This window comes from Lagenorhynchus albirostris, chromosome 6 (assembly GCF_949774975.1).
Source record: "Lagenorhynchus albirostris chromosome 6, mLagAlb1.1, whole genome shotgun sequence".
In the NCBI taxonomy this organism is placed as follows: domain Eukaryota; kingdom Metazoa; phylum Chordata; class Mammalia; order Artiodactyla; family Delphinidae; genus Lagenorhynchus; species Lagenorhynchus albirostris.
This window is the reverse complement of record NC_083100.1, coordinates 67,309,075-67,333,404: the sequence shown is the minus strand read 5'-3', so window position 1 is coordinate 67,333,404 and position 24,330 is coordinate 67,309,075.

Below are 24,330 nucleotides of genomic sequence, written 5' to 3'. Positions count from 1 at the left end.
GAGCTAACATGCTTTCAAACCTCCTCATTCAATATGTGTCTCATAGACTCTTCTCTTTGAATGCTTTCACCATCCTCTCACACTTGCTCACACTTGGTTCCTTTATCAAAGTGGTTCTGACCACATTCCAACAATTTTCAATTAAATGTTACGTAAACATGCAATGAAGTATGGTAAAAATACATAGAGGATAATGACTAAAGTTTTCTAGAAATCAGCTACCAAGAGACTTATAGGCATAATCCTGAGTCTGTCAATAAACATTTAAAATTCAAATGCTCCACAGAAGGAACCTAAATGTCCAATGACAGATGAATGGATAAAGAAGATGTGGAACATATATACAATGGAATATTACTCAGCCATGAAAAGGAACAAAACTGGGTCATTTGTAGAGATGTGGATGAACCTAGAGTCTGTCATACAGAGTGAGGCAAGCCAGAAAGAGAAAAACAAATATCGTATACTAATGCATAAATATGCAATCTAGAAAAATGGTACAGATGAACCTATATGCAGGGCAGCAATAGAGATGTAGACGTAGAGAATGGACATGTGGACATGTGGGAGGGTGGGACAAATTGGGAGATTAAGATTGACATATATACACTACCATGCATAAAATAGCTAGTGGGAACATGCTATAAAGCACAGGAAGCTCAGCTCAGTGCTCTGTGACAACCTAGATGGGTGGGATTGGGGGGGGAAATGTAGGTCCAAGAGGTAGGGGATATAGGTATACATATAGCTGATTCACTTCATTGCACAGCAGAAACTAACACAACATTGTAAAGCAATTATGCTACAATAAATAAATAAATAAATAAATAAATAAATAAATAAATAAATAAAATCCAAATGCTCCAGACCAAAAAGGAAATCAATGATCAGGGAATCTAAGATCTTAGTACAAGAATGTAGCTCAGGAGAGTTTTCTGCTTTCAAACAGATAAGTATTAGTTTTCCCATTTTACAGATGTGTTCACTGAACCTCCGACATAGCAAATAAAATGCCCAAAGCCCCATTTATTATCAGTAGTGGAGAAGAAAAATGGTCCTTTGTCTCCCGTGTATTTTTATAACACTGTGACCACACAATCCCAATGGCCATCTTAGTTTAAGCATTAGTTTTGCACCAATAATCTTTAAAAAAAATTATAAAAGAGTAGCATTAACTCTGCCTTGTGAGTGATGTGATGGGCAAAATTAAAATTGAGCACATAAATGCCATTTATCAAAACATACTAAAGATATATAGATCATAATAATTTTAAAAAATTAAATAGAAACTGGTTAAATAAAAAGCAAAAATATTATATAAGAATATGGACTATAAAGTTCATCAAAGGAGAGCAAAGAGTAGACAAAATTCAAAGTATGGACAAAAAGCAAATATTTGATCTAAAATATTATTGAGATATATGATAACTAACATCATTAAAGTTAAAATTAATGTAACGAACGACTCAGTACTTAAAATGTAAAGCATTTTCACCCATAGTATAAATATTTTAAAAACTAATTTAGGACTTTCTTATTTTGAGGCATTTTAAGAAAATTTTCAAGGAAAGATAAGAAACCAAGAAGGAACATCTATCCTTCTCAAACTCTTCCAAAATATAGCAGAGGGAGGAACACTCCCAAACTCATTCTATGAGGCCACCATCACCTTGATACCAAAACCAGACAAGGCTGTAACAAAGAAAGAAAACTACAGGCCAATATCACTGATGAACATAGAGGCAAAAATCCTCAACAGAATACTAGCAAACAGAATCCAACAGCACATTAAAAGGATCATACACCATGATCAAGTGGGGTTTATTCCAGGAATGCAAGGATTCTTCAATATACGCAAATCAATCAATGTGATAAACCACATTAAGAAATTGAAGGAGAAAAACCATATGATCATCTCAATAGATGCAAAGAAAGTTTTCGACAAAAGTCAACACCCATTTATAATAAAACCCCTACAGAAAGTAGGCATAGAGGGAACTTTCCTCAACATAATAAAGGCCATGTATGACAAACCCACAGCCAACATCGTCCTCAATGGTGAAAAACTGGAAGCATTTCCACTAAGATCAGGAACAAGACAAGGTTGCCCACTCTCACCACTCTTATTCAACATAGTTTTGGAAGTTTTAGCCACAGCAATCAGAGAAGGAAAGGAAATAAAAGGAATCCAAATCGGAAATGAAGAGGTAAAGCTGTCACTGTTTGCTGATGACATGATACATGACATGATACATGACATGATACATAGAGAATCCTAAAGACGCTACCAGAAAACTACTAGAGCTAATCAATGACTTTGGTAAAGTAGCAGGATACAAAATTAATGCACAGAAATCTCTGGCATTCCTATACACTAATGATGAAAAATCTGAAAGTAAAATCAAGAAAACACTCCCACTTACCACTGCAACAAAAAGAATAAAGTATCTAGGAATAAACCTACCTAAGGAGACAAAAGACCTGTATGCAGAAAATTATAAGACACTGATGAAAAAAATTAAAGATGATACAAATAGATGGAGAGGTATACCATGTTCTTGGATTGGAAGAATAAACATTGTGAAAATGACTCCACTAACCAAAGCAATCTACAGATTCAATGCAATCCCTATCAAACTGCCAATGGCATTTTTCACAGAACTAGAACAAAAAAGTTCACAATTTGTATGGAAACACAAAAGACCCCGAATGGCCAAAGCAATCTTGAGGATGAAAAACGGAGCTGTAGGAATCAGGCTCCCTGAATTCAGACTATACTACAAAGCTACAGTAATCAAGACAGTATGGTACTGGCACAAAAACAGAAATACAGATCAATGGAACAGGATAGAAAGCCCAGAGATAAACCCATGCACATACGTTCACCTTATCTTTGATAAAGGAGGCAGGAATGTACAGCCTCTTCAATAAGTGGTGCTGGGAAAACTGGACAGGTACACGTAAAAGTATGAGATTAGATCACTAACACCATACACAAAAATAAGCTCAAAATGGATTAAAGACCTAAATGTAAGGCCAGAAACTATCAAACTCTTAGAGGTAAACATAGGCAGAACACTCTATAACATAAGTCACAGCGAGATCCTTTTTGACCCACCTCCTAGAGAAATGGAAATAAAAACAAAAATAAACAAATGGGACCTAATGAAACTTAAAAGCTTTTGCACAGCAAAGGAAACCATAAACAAGACCAAAAGACAACCCTCAGAATGGGAGAAAATATTTGCAAATGAAGCAACTGACAAGGGTTAATCTCCAAAATTTATAAGCAGCTCATGCAGCTCAATAACAAAAAAACAAACAACCCAATCCAAAAATGGGCAGAAGACCTAAATAGACATTTCTCCAAAGAAGATATACATACTGCCAACAAACACATGAAAGAATGCTCAACATCATTAATCATTAGGGAAATGCAAATCAAAACTACAATGAGATATCATCTCACACCAGTCAGAATGGCCATCATCAAAAAATCTAGAAATAAATGCTGAAGAGGGTGTGGAGAAAAGGGAACACTCTTGCACTGCTGGTGGGAATGTGAACTGGTTCAGCCACTATGGAGAACAGTATGGAGGTTCCTTAAAAAACTACAAATAGAACTACCATATGACCCAGCAATCCCGCTACTGGGCATATACCCTGAGAAAACCATAATTCAAAAAGAGTCATGTTCCAAAATGTTCATTGCAGCTCTATTTACAATAGCCAGGACATGGAAACAACCTAAGTGTCCATCATCGGATGAATGGATAAAGAAGATGTGGTACATATATACAATGGAATATTACTCAGCCATAAAAAGAAACGAAATTGAGCTATCTGTAATGAGGTGGATGGACCTAGAGTCTGTCATACAGAGTGAAGTAAGTCAGAAAGAGAAAGACAAATACCGTATGCTAACACATATATATGGAATTTAAGAAAAAAAATGTCATGAAGAAACTAGGGGTAAGACAGGAATAAAGACACAGACCTACTAGAGAATGGACTTGAGGGGATGGGGAGGGGCAAGGGTAAGCTGTGACAAAGTGAGAGAGAGGCATGGATATATATACACTACCAAATGTAAGGTAGATAGCTAGTGGGAAGCAGCCGTATAGCACAGGGAGATCAGCTCGGTGCTTTGTGACTGCCTGGAGGGGTGGGATAGGGAGGGTGGGAGGGAGGGAGATGCAAAAGGGAAGAGATATGGGAACATATGTATATGTATAACTGATTCACTTAGTTATAAAGCAGAAACTAACACACCATTGTAAAGCAATTATACTCCAATAAAGATGTAAAAAAATAACAAAAAAAAGAAACCAAGAAGGAAGACTAACAGGTCTAAAGGCACTTGGAACAGTAGTTGGTCAAGTTAAGACATGATGAGTCCAAATGTAGTTAGAAAATAATATTTTTACTTATAATAATTTAAAATTTGCAAAAAGCACAAAGCCTCCTATAATTAGCAATAATTCAACTATTATATATAAGTTCAATAAGGGAAGGATTGTTATTGCAATAACATTTGCTTTATTGTCTCAGGACTAAATGTTAAATGGCATTATGTTTACAGAACAAAATATATTTAACTCACAGTTGAATTGTTATCAACAAATACTATTGTTTTGGATTGTGTTCTTAATGTCAAAGACCAACAGCTAGAATATTTAAGTACTATTTTTAAAACTTCTGAAGACTTTGAATTTTTCTTTTGGCATCTTTGAATAGCTTATATAATAAAAACATTTACATACAATTATATTACAGACATAAAATAATCTAAAGACAAGGAAATTCAGAAAGAGAAAGGTCTATTTCATTCCCCATAATGCAGCCTCTACAAAATGAAAATAATGAATTCTGTCTTGTGACTATTACAATCACGCTTAAATAAGTGACTCTTGTATTCAGAATCATTGGTGAAGAATTTATCAAAACAAAAGTCTCTCTACTGAATACAGCCATGAAACCGTGCACTGTGAAGTTTTCTTTAATTGATGTTTCTTTGGGGAATACTTAAAAAAGAGAGGAAAAGAGAGTGCTTATAATTTTGATTCTTAATACAACACTGGAAGCTCACAATTCACAGAATAATTAAGTCTACTATGTGCAAGGCTGGCACTTCTTCCATTCAGACTGATGTCACTTAATCAAGCACCACTGATACTTTGTGATAATCTGCAAGAAAACATTCAAGATCTACAGCAATATAAAAGCCCAGTACAGAAGAAGGGGAAATATGCACTAAAGTTATATTTCCAAGCATAATCCAAAGGATGCTCAACTAACATAGCATTAAATTAAAAATGACATGAGTGCATCAAATCCTGAAAGGATGGTGCTTATGTTATGATTTTTAAATATCATCTTAAAGCAGTTTTTTAGTATCATCTAAATTTTGTACTTGTAGATGAAAGCATTTCCCAAGCTTCCATTAATACTAACTCAGTGAGTCTCCTCCATCTATGTACAAACATTAAGCATTCTGATAGACATGTTCCCTGCTCTAGACTTGAACCTAACTCTTCCCAACCCGCTAACTCACCCTTTCTCCTCAGTGTTCTTAACTTTGTAAGTATTCATTTTTCTTTATTGCACATTTGGCAAATCTGACCATGCTTCCTATTATACTGTATAGCTTTTGAACACAGAGACTAAAACTCCTTTTTTCATGTGATAAAGCTCTCTATAAATCCAAACCAAGGTCTGATTCTGGACCTATGATAGAAGAGTATAAAAAGTTATGGATTAATCATCACTTTCTTAAATGCCTGATTCAATCAAAAGTGTTGCCAGGAATGTTCTGACCTCGTTCCTCAGGTCTCCCATAATTGAGTTCTAGCCAGTGATTGGGCTCTTATCTGGTATTTCCAATTCCCACAAGGAAGAAATTTCCTGTCCTTGAAGACCAGTTTTATTTTGGAGAAAATTTTATTTCAGACTTTGTTCAGGGCTCTTCTTCCAGGTTTCTGCTACTCTAGAATTACCAAGGACAGTGCTGCTTGAATGCTGTTTCTTTTTTATCAGAATCAAAAAGCAAGACCAGCAACCTATAACTAGATCTAGAGTTAGGCAAGAATTCATGAGACATAAAGCCAGAGAGTTGGATTTAATATTTTGGTCCTGGAAAATCAGAGTGAATATTGATATTGTATAAGACAAACCACTCTGAATTAGTGTGTTTTAGAATGGTTTTTATTCGTATGTGCTAAGCTAAAGATTTTCATTATATTCAAGTAAAAGGTTAACTTTACTTAATAGGTGATCAGGTTTCTTTTCACCAGGGATCGAACCCACTCCCCCTGCAGTGGAAGTATGGAGTCTTAACCACTGGACCACCAGGGAAGTCCCAGTAGGTAATCAGCTTGGAAACTACGCTGAGATTTATAATTTAAAACTACCGAGGAGTTACTACAATGAATGTCAAACTGTATTAAGATAAAACACGGAACGTAAAGGATATATTACTTAGCCTTAAAAATGACACAAGAGTGTCACTGTATCAACTAAAAAGACACAAGAGTAGCTGCAATAGGTGGGAAGCTTATTGTGCAAAAGTGAGTAGTGATCAACTCTCATCAGAATTCCCTGGGAATAGAATAAGTAGAAATTATCTTCAAATATATCATGCCAGTTCTACAATTAAGGAAGAGCAGCATATATTTAGCATTATCCAATACTGAAGGTAATTCAAATAGATTTAGAAACTATTTTAGAAGTGTCTAAATTGAGGACATAAATAATATCCCCAAAAGTATTTGAATACCACTATCTTGCCTCTATTACACATTTTATAATTTTGACTGTTCATTGATATACATAGCCTCATTTGATCATCACAAAAACCTTGAGAAACAGAAAGGCAAATTGGTCTTCATTTACCCAACATAGCCTCAGTTTTAGGTTTTTACCAAGCACATGTAGCCACTTCATTTTTAGCATTTCCCAAAGTGTTCCAGTTTAGGTCAAATTATATGGATACCATAGGTATAACACTCCTTTCCTCATTTTATAATTGAAAAAATGAAGATGCTCTGCTGGAATTATATCAGCACAACCAATAAATAACAGGACTGATATTTAATGGGAGGCCTCTGATTTTTCAATATTAAAGGCATGTTCTTCCAAGGAACAGAATTAGGTCATTTTCAGGGTGTATTTTAATTCTTAAAAGGAGGGGTTTTCCCTAATAAAATGTTTACTAATTGGCAACCAAATTTCAATTTTTCCGAACATGTGCTACAAGTAAAATATGCCCAAACCTCATGAATCACAGTTTGTTATAGTTCATTTAAAACAGAAGTAGGAGGGGTGGCAGATTAGGAACAACCAAAAATTCTTTGCAACTGCTCCCATGGAGAAGTGACTCTATGATCATTGACTTAGAAATCTGAGTGAGGTCTGTGACTGTTTTGACTAATAGAATATAGCGAATATATACCCAAGTCAGTATTTATTCCAGGGCTTTAAAAGACTCCATCTTGCACTTCTTGTCTCTTGGAACACTTTCTTTGTGAGCTTTGACCTGGTATGCAAATAGTCCATCTCCCTTGAGACTGCCATGCCAAAAAGGCCGGATACAGGTGCTGTTTTCAAAAATTCCAGATGAGTTTAGCCATCCTACCTCCCCTGGTTAGGCATCAGAAATGTGTGTGAAGTCGTCTTGACCCTCCATACCATGCCAACCACTGGCTGAGTACTACCAAGTGGTATCATTGAACACTGTAGAGAGCAGTAGTTATGAGCTGGCTGAGCCCTGCCCAAATCACTGACTCTCAAAATCATGAGATATAATAAATCATTTCTTGCTTTAAGCTTCCAGGTTTTGGGGTGATTTGTTATGTAGCAATAGATAACTGGGGCAGAATTTCGTGCCTGGAAGTATGGTGTTATGATAACAAAAAAATCATAAAACATGTAGCATTGGTTGGGACAGGGTGGTGGGCAGGAGCTGGTAGGAACTAGTGGTAAAAGCTTGAATGGCCTTGGGAGACCATTAGAGCTTCAAAGACAGAGAGGAAAATCTTATTGGAGGCCAGTGAAAAGCTCAGCTGAGTTATATACAGACAGAAAAGTTAGCAAAACTGTTGCCTGCAGCAATATGGAAAACAGAAAAGCAACCTAATGATTTCAGAAATCTCGCTAAAGAGATTTGCAGGCAAAAGTTTTCCTAGCCACCCATAACAAAATGAAAGCTGAGGGAGACAAACTAAGAAAGAAATCCTTAAGTTTTCTAACATAGTTGCAGAATATACTAAAAGCTCAGGAAAGTCTTTCCAAGCCAAAGCAAACAAACAAACGAAGCAAAAAAAGAAAAAAACCCCAAAACAAAACAGAAACAAAAACAAAGAAAAGAAATAACTTCAGAGAAAAGATCAAATTCAAGTCCCTAGTAAAGCATGGTCTGAGAGTAAAGATTAAGTCAGGTTGAAAGTGTAAAACCTTTTTAAAGACCTCACAGAGACTTAAGGTGGTGTTTTGTAGACCCTTTCAGCGACAAAATGCCTTTTAAGGACAAAAGCTTTCTAGGGAAAGTCCTATACACTCTCTCTTTTTAAATACTGGGCTTCTAAGAATCTTGAGGGCATTGTCTCAGCCTAGCAGAGTGTCCAAGAAATAGAAGAGCTTACTTTGAAGATATTTACGGGTGTGGTGTTGTCTATTGAAATGGACAGTAAATTGATTCACATGAAGTCTACAGAGCTTTTAAAAAAATTATACCACTTGGACTGGAAAAAACAGTGATATTACAGAATGAAAAAAGGTATTAGGACCCCTAATTTCCAGCAGGCAAAAAGATGGTTGAGAAAACTACTCAGCTGTAAACATAGGTTATTTCTTATAGGAAGGAAGGGTGAATCTAATGTCAGAACCAAGAGCTCAAAGGGAGAAGCCAATAGGCACAGATAATCATTTCTATGGAGCAATTCTGGGTTCTATTTTTTTTTTTTTAATGGCAACACATGACTGACTGGATTTCAGAATTGCTATGGACCAGAGATTGCCATATGCCTTCTGTCTGAAGGAGTGCCTTTTTGAAAGTGCCTATTGCTAGTATCCTATGCCTATCTCATCATTGTATGTTTGCTGTGGGAAATAGGTAACTCACATCTTATCCAAAGGTTAAGATGAAGAGAAACCATACAGGAAGAACTGCACAGACACTTGGGCTTGATTTAGAGAGATGAGGTCTTACAGTCTGAGATAACATTGCAATAGGGCAAGAATCTGTGGGATTTAGAGAAAGTGAGTTTATTTTCCATGTGGAAGAAATATAAACAATTTGTAGATCAGGGCAGACCATGGTGAATTTAAGATGACTGTATATTCTTTGAAACTCTTCTCATTAAGAGTCAGCCTATCATTCTTCTCTTTGAATTAAGTGCGCTCTATTATCACTTTGATTTATATAATTCAGCAGAAGTAACACTATCCCTATTTTAACTCAGTAAATTTTTTCAAATAAATAAAGACCATTTACAACACATTACCAGCCTACAGCTAGCATCATACTTAATGGTGAATGATTAAACACTTGCTCTCTAAGATTAGGAACAAAGTAACAATGTCTATCTTACTATTTCTATTCAAAATTATACTGAAAATTCTAACTAGTGCAGTAAGACAAGAAAAAAGAAACAAAAGGTATATAGACTGGAAAGGAAGAAGTAAATTGATGGCATGATTTATGTAGAAAACCAAAAAAAGAAAAAGAAAAAGCTGAAACTAATAAGTATAGCAAGTTTATAGGATACAAGGTCGATATATAAAGAAATTACATTCGTATATACCAACAATGAACAAGTGGAATTTGAAGTTATAAAATAGTACCATTTACAATAGCATAAAAAATGCAATACTTAGGTACAAATCAAAAAACTATATACAGGGTTTGTATGTGGAAAAGAAAAAACACTGATGGAAGAAATAAAAGATTTTTTTAATGGAATGGTATTGCATGTTTATACATTAGAAGACTCAATATTGTTAAGATGTCTTTGTAACTCGACCTATAGGTTCAATGAAATCCTCGTCAAAAGCCCAGGAAGCTATATTGTTGATATCAAAGAACTGATTCTAAATTTGATATGGAAAGGCAGAAGACCTAGAATGGTCAATAAAATATTTTAAAAAAAACAAAAACCAGAAATCTATTTAAAGACTTATTATAAAGATAAAGTAATTAACACAGCATGGTACTGGCAAAAAATAGATCTACAGAGTAATATATCAGAGCATAGGACCTAGAAATAGACCCTCACAAATATAGTTAATTCATTTTTCACAAAGTTTCAAAGGCAATGCAATGAGAAATGATAGACTTTTTAACAAATGGTGCTGGAAAAAATTAGACATCCATATGCAAATAAAATAAATTTAGATACAGACCTTATACCTTATACTAAATTAGAATTAATTCATAACAGATTACAGACTTAAGTGTAATATGAAAAACTAACAACAACAACAAACTACTAGAAGAAAGCATAGGAGGAAATCTATGTGACCTTGGGTTTGGTGACTAGTTCACAGATACAACATTAAAATTATGATCCACAGAAGAAAAAAATGATAAATTAAGCATAATTAAAATTAAAACTTCTGCTCTGAGAAAGACAATGTTAGGAGACAAGTCACAGACTGGGAGAAAATATTTGCAAAACACATATCTGATAAGGAAATTATATCAAAATATTCAAAGAACTCATAAAATTCAAAAAGAGATATGAACAGATATTTTACCAAAGAAGTTATACAGATGACAAATAAGTATATGAAAAGATATTCAATATTATTTGTCCTTAGGAAAATGCAAATACCACTACATGCCTAATATTGCAGAATGGCTAAAATCCAAAAATCTGAAAACAGCAACTACTGGTTAGGACACAGACCAACAGGAACTCTTATTCATTGATGACGGAAATGCAAAATGGCACAGCCAGATTGGAAAAGAGTCCTACCATATCATATAATCCAGTAATCACACTCCTAGATATTTACCTGACTGATCTGAAAACCTATGTCTACACAAAAACATACATGCGAACATTTGTACCAGGTTTATTTATAATCACCCAAAACTGAAAGCAATCAAGATGACCTCCAACAGGTGAATGGATAAACAACTATGGGACATCCATACAATGGAACGTTATCCAATGATAAAAAGCTCTCAAGTTACACAAAGACACAAATGAATCTTAAATGTATATTGCTAAGTAAAGGAAGCCAGACTGAAAAGGCTATATACTGTATAATTCCAACTATATGACATCTAGTAAAGACAAAACTGATAGAAGTGATAGTGTTGGAAAACTGACTCACTGTTAAGTTTACTAGGTGTGTGTGTGTATGGTGGGTGAAGTCCAGGGATTTTTTAGGGTAGTGAACCCATTCTGTATGACACTGTAATAATGGATATTTGATACAATGCATTTGTTAAAACCAACAGAGCTTTCTAAAACAAAGTGTGAAGCTTAACGTATGCACATTAAAAAAATAATTGAGGTTTTAGGGATCCAGGATGGAATGCAGAATGTGACAAAACAATCTAACTGTATTACACTTGTATGAAATAACCTCACTGAAATGTGCTAACCTTAGTAATTCTGGAAATGAGTAGAGCCTGTAAGACTAAAGGCAAAAGGAACTGTAGGTAAGCACTGTACTATAGCTGAAAAGGTTGTTTCCCTAGGGATACAGATTAATAATTCTAAAACTACTATACATTAATACTGAAATTGAAAAACAAGTAAATGGATGGCAGACAGTGGTAGTTAGGTTTCTCACTGTTGGAGTAAAAGATTACAGATAGATAGCAAGAAGAGGAGGCTAGAATAAATTGTGCGCTAAGGGATCAGAGTTGGAGATATCAGCATATGAATTCATGTTTACCTTAAGAAAGATACAGAATGTTAGTACAGAAATATTTATAGATATGTGTATATAGATATTATCTCCTTGTCCTGTTAGCTGAGAGGACCCTAAAGCACTAACACCATTATGGCAATAAGCACACTAGGCACACAGATCTTGAGTTCCAATACTATTCTCCAATTTAAAAAAACAAACAAACCTGGGTTCCTTAGAGAACTGGCTGATTTTAGGACACAGCAGAAAACATATAAGATGATTCTGGAGCATCCTGTAGTGAAAGAAAGGAAGCGCTCCAAAAAAAAAAAAAAAAATCAACAATGGGGTATGTCAAAAGGTATAGAGCCAACAAAAAGAGTTCACGATGGCCAAAGCTGGAACAATTTGAGCAACAAAATAAATGGATTAGTATTTGATTATTATCCAAAGTATAAAATAAATATCCATGAGTTCATACTGATATTAAATAAATGATTTCATAAATAAACGGATTAGAATCTCCTGTGTAGAAAAATTCCACATAATTTATATAAATACTCTGTTCTTACGAAAGGGGAGCAAAATTCAATCCAGGTGGATTGAGAATAGACAGATAAAGAATAGATATATGTGTATGTATAACTGAATCACTTTGCTGTACACCTGAAACTAACACAACATTGTTCATCAACTATACTCCAATACAAAATAAAAAGTTTTTAATAAAAACACATTAGCCCAATATAATCATGAGAAAAACATCAGACAATTCTCAAGAAGCATATCCTAAAAAACACCTAACTAGCAATCCTCAAAACTGTCAAGGTCATCAAAAAAAGAAAACAATGAGAAACTGTCATAGCCAAGAAGAGGCTAAGGATACATGACTACTAAATGCAATGTGGTATCCTGGGTGAGATCCTATAAAACAACAGAAAAAAGATACTAAAACTGAGGAAATCTGAATAAAGTATAAACATTACGTATCAATATTATTTCATTAATTGTGACAAAATACCGTACTATTTTCAGATGTTAATAATAGAAGAAACTGAGTGTGGAATATATAGGAACTCCCTGTACTACCTTCTCAAAAATTGTATAAATTTAAAACTGCTTTAAAATGAAGTTTATTTCAAAAAAGAGCAAGTTTGGAAAACTTACAATACTCAAATTGAAGATAACGTAGACTATAAAGGTATATTAATCAATACATTAAGACAGACACACAGAACAATGAAACAAAAAAGAGAGTTCACAAATATATTCTCACTAATATGGCCAACTGATTATTAAGAATGGTGATAAGGAAATTCAGTGAGAAAAACACAGTCTTTCAACAAATAGTGATGGAAAAATTGGATATCCACATGCACAAAAGTGAACTTTGAACACATGAGTCAAAGAATAAATCAGGAGAAATTTGAAAATATTTTCAGCTCAATGAAAATGAAAGCACAACTAATCAAAATTAGTGTGATACAATGAAAACAGTGCTTAGAATGAAACTTATATCACTGAATGCATACATTACAAAATAAGAAAAACTAAAATAAATAATCTAAGCTTCCACTTCAGGAAACTAGAAAAAAAAGAACAAAGTAAATCCAGAGTAAGCAGAAGAAAAGATATAATAAAAATTAGAGCAGAAATCAATAAAATGAAAATAGGAAATCAGTAGAGAAAATCAATGAAAACAAAAGGCTGGTTCTTTGAAAAGATTAATAAACTCAGTAAGCATCTAGCTAGGCTAAGGAAAAAAAAGAAAGGACACAAATTATTAACATCATAAACGAAAGAGGGTACATCACTGCAGATGTTATGGACATTGAAAGGATAATAAATGAATACTATGAACATCTGAACGCCAACATATTTGATAACCTAGATGAAGTGGACCAATTCTTTGAGACACAATCTGCCAAAATTCACACAAGAAGAAAAACATAATCTGAATAGGCCTACAGCTATAAAATAAATTGAGTAAATAATTAATAACCTATTAAAAGAGAAAGCATCGGGCCTATGGGCTCACTGGTGAATTCTACCAAACGTTTAAGGAAGAAGTTACACCAAATTTTTACAGTTTCTTTCAGCAAATAGAAGCAGAGGGAATACTTCATAACTAACTCTATGAAGCCAGCATTACCCTGATACCTAAACTAGACAAAGACATTACAAAAAAATAAAACTATACCTGTAATGAGCATTGATGCAAAAATCCTCAACGAGGTTATTAGCAAATTGAATCTAACAATACATAAAAAGATTACACACTACAACCAAGTGGGATTTATTCCAGATATGCAAGGCTACTTCAGCATTCAAAAATCAATTGGTGTAATATATCACAATAATAAGCTAAAGAAGAAAAATCACATGATCATATCAGTAGATGCAGAAAAAGCATTTGACAAAATCCAACACCCATTCATGATAAAAACTCTCAGGAAAGTAGGAATAGAGGGGAACTTTCTCAACCTGATAAAGAGTATCTACAAAAACCCTACAGCTAACATTATACTTAACGATGAGAAACTCAAAGATTTCCCACTAAGATCAGGATCAAGGCAAGAATGTCTCCTCTTACCGCTCCTTTTCAATAATATACTAGAAATTCCAGCTAATGCAATAAGACAAGGAAGGGAAATAAAAGGTATATAGATTTGGAAGGAAAAAGGAAACTTTGTTCATAGATGACATGATCTCCTATGTAGCAAATTCAAAAGAATAGACAAAAAAAATCCTGAAACTAATAAGTGATTATAGCCAGGGTGCAAAATACAATATTAATATACAAAAGTCAGTCCCATATGACAGTAATGAAAAAGTGGAATCTGAAATTAAAATCACAATTCATTTTTAACAGCACCAGAAAAAGGAAGAAAGAAATACTTAGGTATGTCTCTAACAAAATATGTACAAGATCTATATAAGGAAAAATACAAATTTTGATGAATGAAATCACAGAATAACCAAATAAAAGGAGAGGTATTTATGGATAGGAAGACTCAATATTGTCAAGATGCGAGTTCCAAATTGATCTATAAATTCAACACAATTCCAGTCAAAAAGACAGGAAGTTATTTTTTGGATATCAACAAATTGATTTTAAAGTTCATATGGAAAAGCAAAAGACTCAGAATAGCCAACATGATATTGAAAAAGAAGAACAAAGTTGGCGGACTGACACTACCTGACTTCAAGACTTACTACAGGGCTACAGTAATCAAGACAGTGTGATACTGGTGAAAGAATAAATAGATCAATGGTACAGAATAGACAGCCCAGAAATATCAATAGATTCACATAAATGTAGTCAACTGATCTTTGGCAAAGGGGAAAAGGCAACACAATGAAGAAAAGACAATCTTTTCAACAAATGGTGCTGGAATAACATGACATCCACATGCAAAAAAAAAATATATATATATGTATATATATATAGAGAGAGAGAGAGAGGCACACAAACTTTACACCCTTCACAAAATTTAATTAAAAATGGATCACAGACCTAACTGTGAAACGTAAAATTATAAAACTCCTAGAAGAAAAGATAGGGGGAAAAAATCTAGATAACTTTTGGTTTAGTGATCACTTTTTAGATAGGATACCAAAGGCACTATCCATGAAAGAAAAACTTGATAAACTGGATTTCATTAAAATTAAAATTTTCTGCTGTGCAAAAGACGTCAAGAGAATAAAAATACTGTGTGTCTCTGAGCCACAGACTCAGGGAAAATATTTGCAAAAGACACGTCAGATAAAAGACTGCTATCCTAAATATATACAGAACTCTTAAAACTTAACACTAAAAAAATAACTCCATTTGAAAACGGGCCAAAGACCTTAACAGATACCTCACCAAAGAAGATATACAGATGGCAAATAAGAATGTGAAAAGATGCTCCACATCGTATGTCATCAGGGAAATGCAAATTAAGACAACAATGAGATACCATTACCTACCTATTAGAATGGCTGAAATCCAGAACACTGACACCACCAAATGCTGGTGAGGATGTGGAATAACAGGAACTCTCATACATTGCTGGTAGGAACACAAAATGGTACAGCAACTTTGGAAGATAATTGGGTAGTTTATTACGAAACTAAACATATTCTCACCATATGATCCAGCAGTCACATTCCTTAGTATTTACCCAAAGGAGGAGAAAACTTATCTTAACACAAAAATGTGCACACAGATGTATACAGCAGCTTTATTCATAACTGCCAAAACTTGGAAGGGGGCTTCCCTGGTGGCGCAGTGGTTGAGAGTCCGCCTGCCGATGCAGGGGCCATGGGTTCGTGCCCCGGTCTGGGAGGATCCCACATGCTGCGGAGCGGCTGGGCCCGTGAGCCATGGCCGCTGAGCCTGCGCGTCCGGAGCCTGTGCTCCGTAACGGGAGAGGCCACAGCACTGAGAGGCCCGCGTACAGCAAAAAAAAAAAAAAAAAAAAAACTTGGAAGGAACTAAGGTCTCCTTCAGTAGGAAAATGAATAAATAAATTCTGGTACGTCAGGAAAATGGAATTTTATTCAGCACTAAAAAGAAATGAGTTATCAAGCCATGGAAAACATGCAGAAAACTTAAATGCATATTACAAGAAAAAAGAAGCCAGTCAGAAAAGGCCACATACTCTATGATTCTAAATATATGACATTTTGGGGAAAAGGCAAAACTATAGATACAGTAAAAAGATCAGCGGGTACCAGGGTTTAAAGGGGAAGGAGGGATGAAAAGGCAGAGCACAGAGGATTTTTAGGGTAGTGAAAATACTCTGTATGATACTATAATGGTGGATACATGTCATTATACATTTGTCCAAATCCATAAAATATACAACACCAAGAGTAAACCCCAATGTAAACTACAGCCTTTGGGACAGTCATGTAGCTGTGTAGATTCTCAATTACAACAAATGTACAACTCTGGTGAGGGATATTGATAATATGGGAGGCTATGCATGCATAGGAGCAGGGTATATATGGGAAATCTTTGTACCTTCTTCTCAATTTTGCTATGAACCTATAACAGCTCTTTAAAAATAAACTCTATTTTTTAAAAAACCAAAACCTTAGTGAGAAAAAAACCCACCTCAACCCCTACTTCACACTTCACACAAAAATTAACATGAAATAAATCATAGGCCTAAATATACAAAATTAAATTAAATTATAAGCTGTAATACAGAAAAATGTTTCGCTTAAGTGTGTATAGAAGTATAGATTAATACTGATCTCTCTTTATAGAGAGAAACAGATTGAGACAGATCAAATTTGGCAAAATATTAACAGTTGAAGAATCAAAGTGAAGGATATATGGGTGTTCTGTTCACTATTCTTAAAAGTTTTCTCTGGGTTTGAAAGTTTTAAATTTAAGTTTGTGGGAGAATATAATAATAAAGTCAAATTGTAACTGAAAAAGAAAAACACTGCATTATACTCTAGGACTGCTCCAAATGTCTCAAAATAATTAAATTTGACTCTATTAAGTATTCCAGCTTTAGAAACAAAAGCTTTAAAATAGAACAAAAGGAATCAATGACAAATACACAAGAGATTAGAGATGAAAACAGAACAAAAATTCATTGAATTTAGCTACATGAAGGATACTGGTGGCTTTGCTGAAAGTAGTTTTGATTGGGTAGTGAGAGTGGAAACCAAATTTAAGTAGAGGGGATTGTAAATACGTATTAGAGAAATTAAAACAGCCTCGTAATACACTGTTTTGTGAAGAAAGGGAACTTTCCTTTTTATTAGGGAGGAAAGAGGAGGAAACAGACACAGAGATAAGAAGGGTTTTAGATTGTGGTGGAAATATGATAGATTTTGCATCTGTTTCTACTTTTTCAGTGAAGAAGTAAGGTTTTAACCTGAATTTTAGTCTTGAGAAGTTAGCAGGCTTAAAGAATTGGAAAGTTAGCTTCTAGAACATCATAAGTTTCTGTGCTATAGTGAAAGTCCATTTAATAATACATTTATATTTATACAATATTCATAGCTGTACATAAATCATTGTTCATTGAGTAGCAGCACTATCTTCTCTGTATTTATCCAAGAGAAATGAAACTATGTTCACTCAAAAAACAAAACAAAAAACAAACTGTATTCAAATCATTACAGCAGCTTTATCCTGATTACTACAACTTGGGAACAACTCATATGTCCTGCAGCTGGTCACTGAAAGAGACATCCATACAATGGAATACTACTCAACCAAAAAGAGAAAGAAACAAACTACTGGGTCTTCCCTGGTGGCGCAGTGGTTGGGAGTCCGCCTGCCAGTGCAGGGGACACGGGTTCAAGCCCTGGTCCGGGAAGATCCCACATGCGGCGGAGCAACTAAGCTGGTGCCACAACTACTGAGCCTGCGCTCTAGAGCCCAAGAGCCACAACTACTGAAGCTCGCGTGCCTAGAGCCCGTGCTCTGCAACAAGAGAAACCACCACAATGAGAAGCCCGCACAACCGCAGTGTAAAGTAGCCCCCCCAGCCCCCCTCTCTCCAAGGGGAGAAGAAACAAAGACCCAATGCAGCCAAAAATAAAAAATTAATAAAGTTATTTAAAAAAAAAGAAACAAACTACTGATACACACAGAAACATGGATGAATCTCAACTGCATTATGCTAAATGAAAGAAACCATATTCAAAAGAATGCATAATGTCTGATTCCAAGTATGTAGTATTCTAGGAAGGCAAAACCATAGGGTATGAAACAGACCAGTTGTTGCTTAGGGTCTGGGGGTGAAAGAGGTAGATGAAATAGGGCCCAAGGGAAATGCTTGGAGTAACAGAATTGTTCTATTCTTGATTGTAGTGGTAGCTACATGACTGCAGGTGTTTGTCAAATTTCATAAAACTGTATGCTAGAAAGGGAGACTTTTTACTGTATGTATAGTAAATCTTAATAAATTTTTAAAGAACTTAGTTGATAACAGTTACATGTGGAGACCTGGACCTCTGACACTGATGAATGTGGTCTTGAAAGTCTCTCAAAGTAGAAATTCCCAACTGGTGTATCAAGAATAGGTACCAGGATGCTGGTCTCTTAGCTCTGAGGGCGGGTGAGCAGGCTCTGTGCCCCAAAGCTCCTAAACCAGGCATTTCACCCGGAAGCAGCCTTAACTGTCTACCCCACTGGGCTGTACACATACTACTATTGTCCATGCTTGCCATAATGGGATGCCAATGCCAATCGTGGGAAGCCCTGTCTTAGAAGGAGATGGGCCCTCCTTATAAGGAGACTGTGCAGTAGTTCTAACTACTTCAGTCAGCAGTATGGTAGCTTCTAAGACACTAGCAACCAAGCTCCTAAGGAAATCTGGTCCAGATAACAGAAGAAAACACAGCTGCTGTTACAGACTATATACAAAATAACAACATGATAAAAGCTACAGGACGAAACTTAAAGGATGCAGTCAAATCTGTGGTTAGAGTTAATTAATAATCCTAAAATGTTCTCATTATTTAATAAGGAAGACTAAAACTCAATGAACTTAGCATTTAATTCAATAGCTTGGGGGGGGAGGTTTATGTTAATAATAAACAAATGAAAGTAATAAAGCAGAAACTAAACTACTTAAAAAAAAAAAACCTGAAACTGAAGATCTTGCACACACAACGGAATAGGCAAATGTAAGAAAAATATCCAAATATAAATCAGAAAATAAATTAATTAGTTACAGCAATAAATAAAAATATGAAATTTTAACTTAAAAGGATGGGTTCCTAAGAAGATAAAAACTTACTAAAAATCTATCCAAGAACTATTAAGCCTGAATAAACCAATAACCCCTAAAGAAATAAGAAAATGTGTCAAAAATCAAACTCAACTTTCTCATGTTATATCAACTTTTCAAGAACATAGAACAATTCTGTCAGGTCTACCTAGTGATAGGTGGTGATTTTCCTCTTTTTTTCTATATTTCCCAAATATAGTCAACATGCATTACTTTTATAATCAAAAACAAAACACTAAATTTTATCTTTAGAATAGCCAGACCATTTTTCTATTACTAATTCTTTTTGGATTTGGCCTTGGCAATCCTGATACCTCGATAAATTAAAATGAAAGCACATTTAAAAAAATCATTCTCATTCTTCCAAAAAATTATCTTGCATCTTCACAGAGAATATATGTCACAATCTTTTAAACAAGTATGTTTGCTTGGCAGTAGAGAATTAGTTTAAGTACATTTTAAACTAACCAGACTTCCAGAGGTTTGACCACATGTGAACATGAACTCTCAAATGAAATCTCAAATGAATCTGTTCAAAAAGCTGGACTGCAAGTTTTCCCTCATCACTTAACTGTTACACGAAAAGAAGAAATGTCAGATAACGTGACATGTTGAAATATAAACTCCCTCTGAAATCTAAGTTGTATTTTTGTCAGATTAAACTAGTTCCCAAAGTAATGGGAAATTTATTTTTTCTCAAACATAACAAAAGTGTTAAGGGAAAAATACTAGCTACATTTGCCCTGTATATGCTGACAGACAAGCCTCTTGTCATCAGTGGGGGACATGGGGACACTATGTGACAGAGAAAATACTTCTGAGAGGGGTTATACAGTGATTGTGAAGGAATAATGAATAAGAAGCCATTTTCTTAACAGAAGAAAAAGAAAAACACAACAGCATGTCGAAAAACAAAAAGGTGGAATCACCTAAAAACATCCTCAGTTTTTTTACTTTCTTCTCTATTTAAGATTTTAATAACTGACAGAAAGATTTCACGTTATCTAAGACAACAAACACATTCAATTACAAAAGGACTCCAAATATTATTTTGCATTCATCTCCATACAGTTGACCCCATGGTGAGCATACTGTAGTGTGTACAGAAGTAGAAATATAATGTATACATAAAACTTTCATACTGTTATAAACCAATGTTATCTCAATAATTTCTTAAAAAGGACCTCAAAGATGTCTGTAGGTATCAAAAGAGTAGAGGTGACAACCACAGTGTAGCAAGTAAGGGAGTTATATCAAGAGAATCCTTACCTCTTTAGCAAAAATGAATGAAGTGAGGGACACATACTATCAATAAAGAGGGCTTCCCTGGTGGTGCAGTGGTTCAGAGTCCGCCTGCTGATGCAGGGGACACGGGTTCATGCCCCGGTCCAGGAAGATCCCACATGCCGCGGAGCAGCTAGGCCCGTGAGCCATGGCCACTGAGCCTGCACGTCTGGAGCCTGTGCTTTGCAACGGGAGAGGCCACAACAGGGCGAGGCCCGCGTACCACAAAAATAAATACATAATGAGTGAAGTTTTAGGGGTATGAGGAATTTTAGCTTCCATATACTATTCCCTGAACAAGTGTTTTCCATATGCTCTGTTAGTTAAATTTTTTCCTATGATGGAAGAAAAGTAGTGCCCACAAGAAGGATGTCAGCTCATGTATGCCCATTTTTCAGATAGCTCTAGAGTTTCTCAGAGTTGGCACTGGGATTGGGGGAATCAGTAAAGAAAAAGGTAACTAACCTTGTTCCTGGAAGTCATCATGGGCAAACTGACAGGGATTTATAGCTATGGAACTTGATTTTTGTCACATGTTAGGTTAGATTACTTCACATATATAATATACATATTTTGCTTTAAAAACATTAAAAGCAAAATATGTTAGAATAATATAAGGGAATAAACAAACAACAGAAGGGTAGCCACCCATCACACACAAAAAGAGACAATTTTAAAATGGGATTTGACCATAAGTTTTCAGATAAGTTCTGTATAGTATGAGATATAACCATATCCTATTTCAGGATGATGACAAGCAAATGTGATCTTATAACTACTGTGAGAAATGTACGTGAAATCATAAAATGCAAAGAAGTGTCAAAATACTGGAAAAAAGGAGGCTCCTAAGTTTTAAATCAGAGGTAGTTCATGGATTAATTTATCCACCAAATATTTATTAAGCACATAATATATATTAATTCCTGTGACAGATGTGGCAAATAGAACAGTGAAAGAGAAATAGTTTATTCTCTCATGCATTTGACAGACTAAGACAGTAGTCTCTATGGCAAGGAGAAAATAAGACAATTCATTAGGGTTGGAAATGAAATATTAGTTTTCTTTTCTTTGTATTTTTTAGCCTAGAAATAACATATGAAGCTGTACTAATATTTAATATACAGATTGCCAAGGCCATCCTTACTGAGCCCAAATATGGGACCATTACATGTGCTCTACTGGTTTATGCAGACATCCCATGGAACAGTAGAAGTCCAATAAGACAGGTGGCCTTTGCTCCTATTTAAACTAGTCCAATTTAAGAGTACAGGTTAAGCAGATTTACAGATTATATTGTCCAATTTTAATGAAATTCACCCTCACAAAACGACAAGAAATTCAAAAAAGACTCTTGCAAAGGAAACATGGATCAAAGACAATTCTCTTAACACAAGTACAACTGAACAACTAGAAAACAGCAATGCTAAGATTCCTCTTCCCCTTTGGGCAAATTTCCTATCAAACATTTATGAGTTAAAAGTCAATGATGATCTCATCAACAACATGACAACCATGTCACTATTACTAAAATATCAGAATTATTAATATTAACTATAATTATTAAATGAGAAAAGTGTTCATGCTGAAAATAAAAAAATAAACAATGTTGCATTCAACTTCATTCTTTTTCAGTTCCTATATAATTGGCCAAGTTTTATATTTATATTTATCATATTTGTATTTGATTATATTTTAAGAACATAATTTATACACAAACATATGTTGGGATACAAATTCATAGAAATATTTTACTGTAAAGGGCGTACTATCAAAAACATTTGGAAGCCACTGATCTGGAGGGTGTAAATTCTACAAACAGATCTATGAGGCTAATATCAATAATCAGGAACATTTTAAAAGAGATATTTTGTGAACGTTTGAAAAGAACTGTTAATATAATGAAAAGCATATAATGATCATTAGAAAGCAAGATGACTTTTGTAAAAATAACTTGCACAACTGAGTTGATTTGTCTTTTTAATAATGTCACACTGACATTAAGAGAATGGAGTAAATACTACTATCCTGAGCAAAGCACTTAAAAAAAATAAAGATGTGAATAATTCAACAGAATTTAGATGACACATACTAGGAGGAATAACTAATATAATACATAACCAGAATAATCTTTCCAGGTCACTTCCTACAGTACCACAGTCTAATGTCTTTTGATTGCTCTGAGAATGAGATCTACAATCACTGTTCCCACCACCTTTCACTGACCCTCCTACACCCCCTGATGCCCTCACTACTCTCCTTAGCCAGTTTAAATTCCACGATTCAATCATTACAACCATTCTCTTGCACAGGCTCTTAGCTCTCGCCTCTCCCTGGCTTTCCTGACTGAATTTACACCCTCCACATTTAAACCTACGCCTGAATTGAAAGATGACTACAGCTAAACTAGTCAGAGCCATGTCATCTAGTCTCTCACCTGCTGCTCTTCTCCATTTAGGTAAATGACAACTCTGTTCTTTCAGCTGCTCAGCCAAAAGTTATATTCTATGACTTTCTTTCATATTGTGCATCCAATCCTTCAGCTAATTCTACCTTCAAAATTATCCAGAAGAGAACTGATTTTCACCACTTCCACTGCTACCATTCTAATCCAAGCCACAAATACCTGCAAGAGCAACCTCCCCTCCCTCAAAACAAAACAAAACAAACCTGGTCTCCTTCCTTTTCCCATGGCCAGCTCTGGTCTATTCTCAATTCAGCAGCCAAAATGATCTATTACAATGTAAAAGTCACTCATGTCATTCCTCCACTCAAAATCCTCCAGGGGCTTTCCAAACTAAAAGCTCAAATTTCTTGCAGTGACATATAAAGCCAGCTTTTCTTTCTGATCTCATCCCAATCTCCTCTTTGCTAATTCCACTTCAGCCACACTGTCTTCCTCTTGTTTCTTGGACACACCATGCACACCTTCCCCTCCAGAGCTCTCCCATTCCTTCTACCTGGAATGATCAATCCCAGAACCAAATGACTCGCTATTCTTGGTGCAACTTACTTGACCACCATATCTAAATTTGTAACACCTTTTTTTCTTCCCTCAGATTTCCCATCCCCATTTCCTTTACATTTTTTCTTTAGCATTTACTCATTAACTATAAATAAATATGTATACACATATATATATATATAATTTAGGTATCCTGTTGATTAGAATGCCAGCTTCATAAAGGCAGAGAAATGTGCCAGTTTTGTTCATTCCTCTCTGCTCAGCACTTAACAATAGTGCCTGGAACGTGCATGATACTCAATATTTATTTGTAAGATGGATTAATAAATCATTCAACAAGGCAGAATTTAACAAAAAGAGATGCATTACATTTAGATGCAAAAAGCATAAATGAACCTGGAGCACATCACGCTAAGTGAAATACGCCAGTCACAGATGGACAAATGCTGCATGACTTCACCATTATGCAGTATC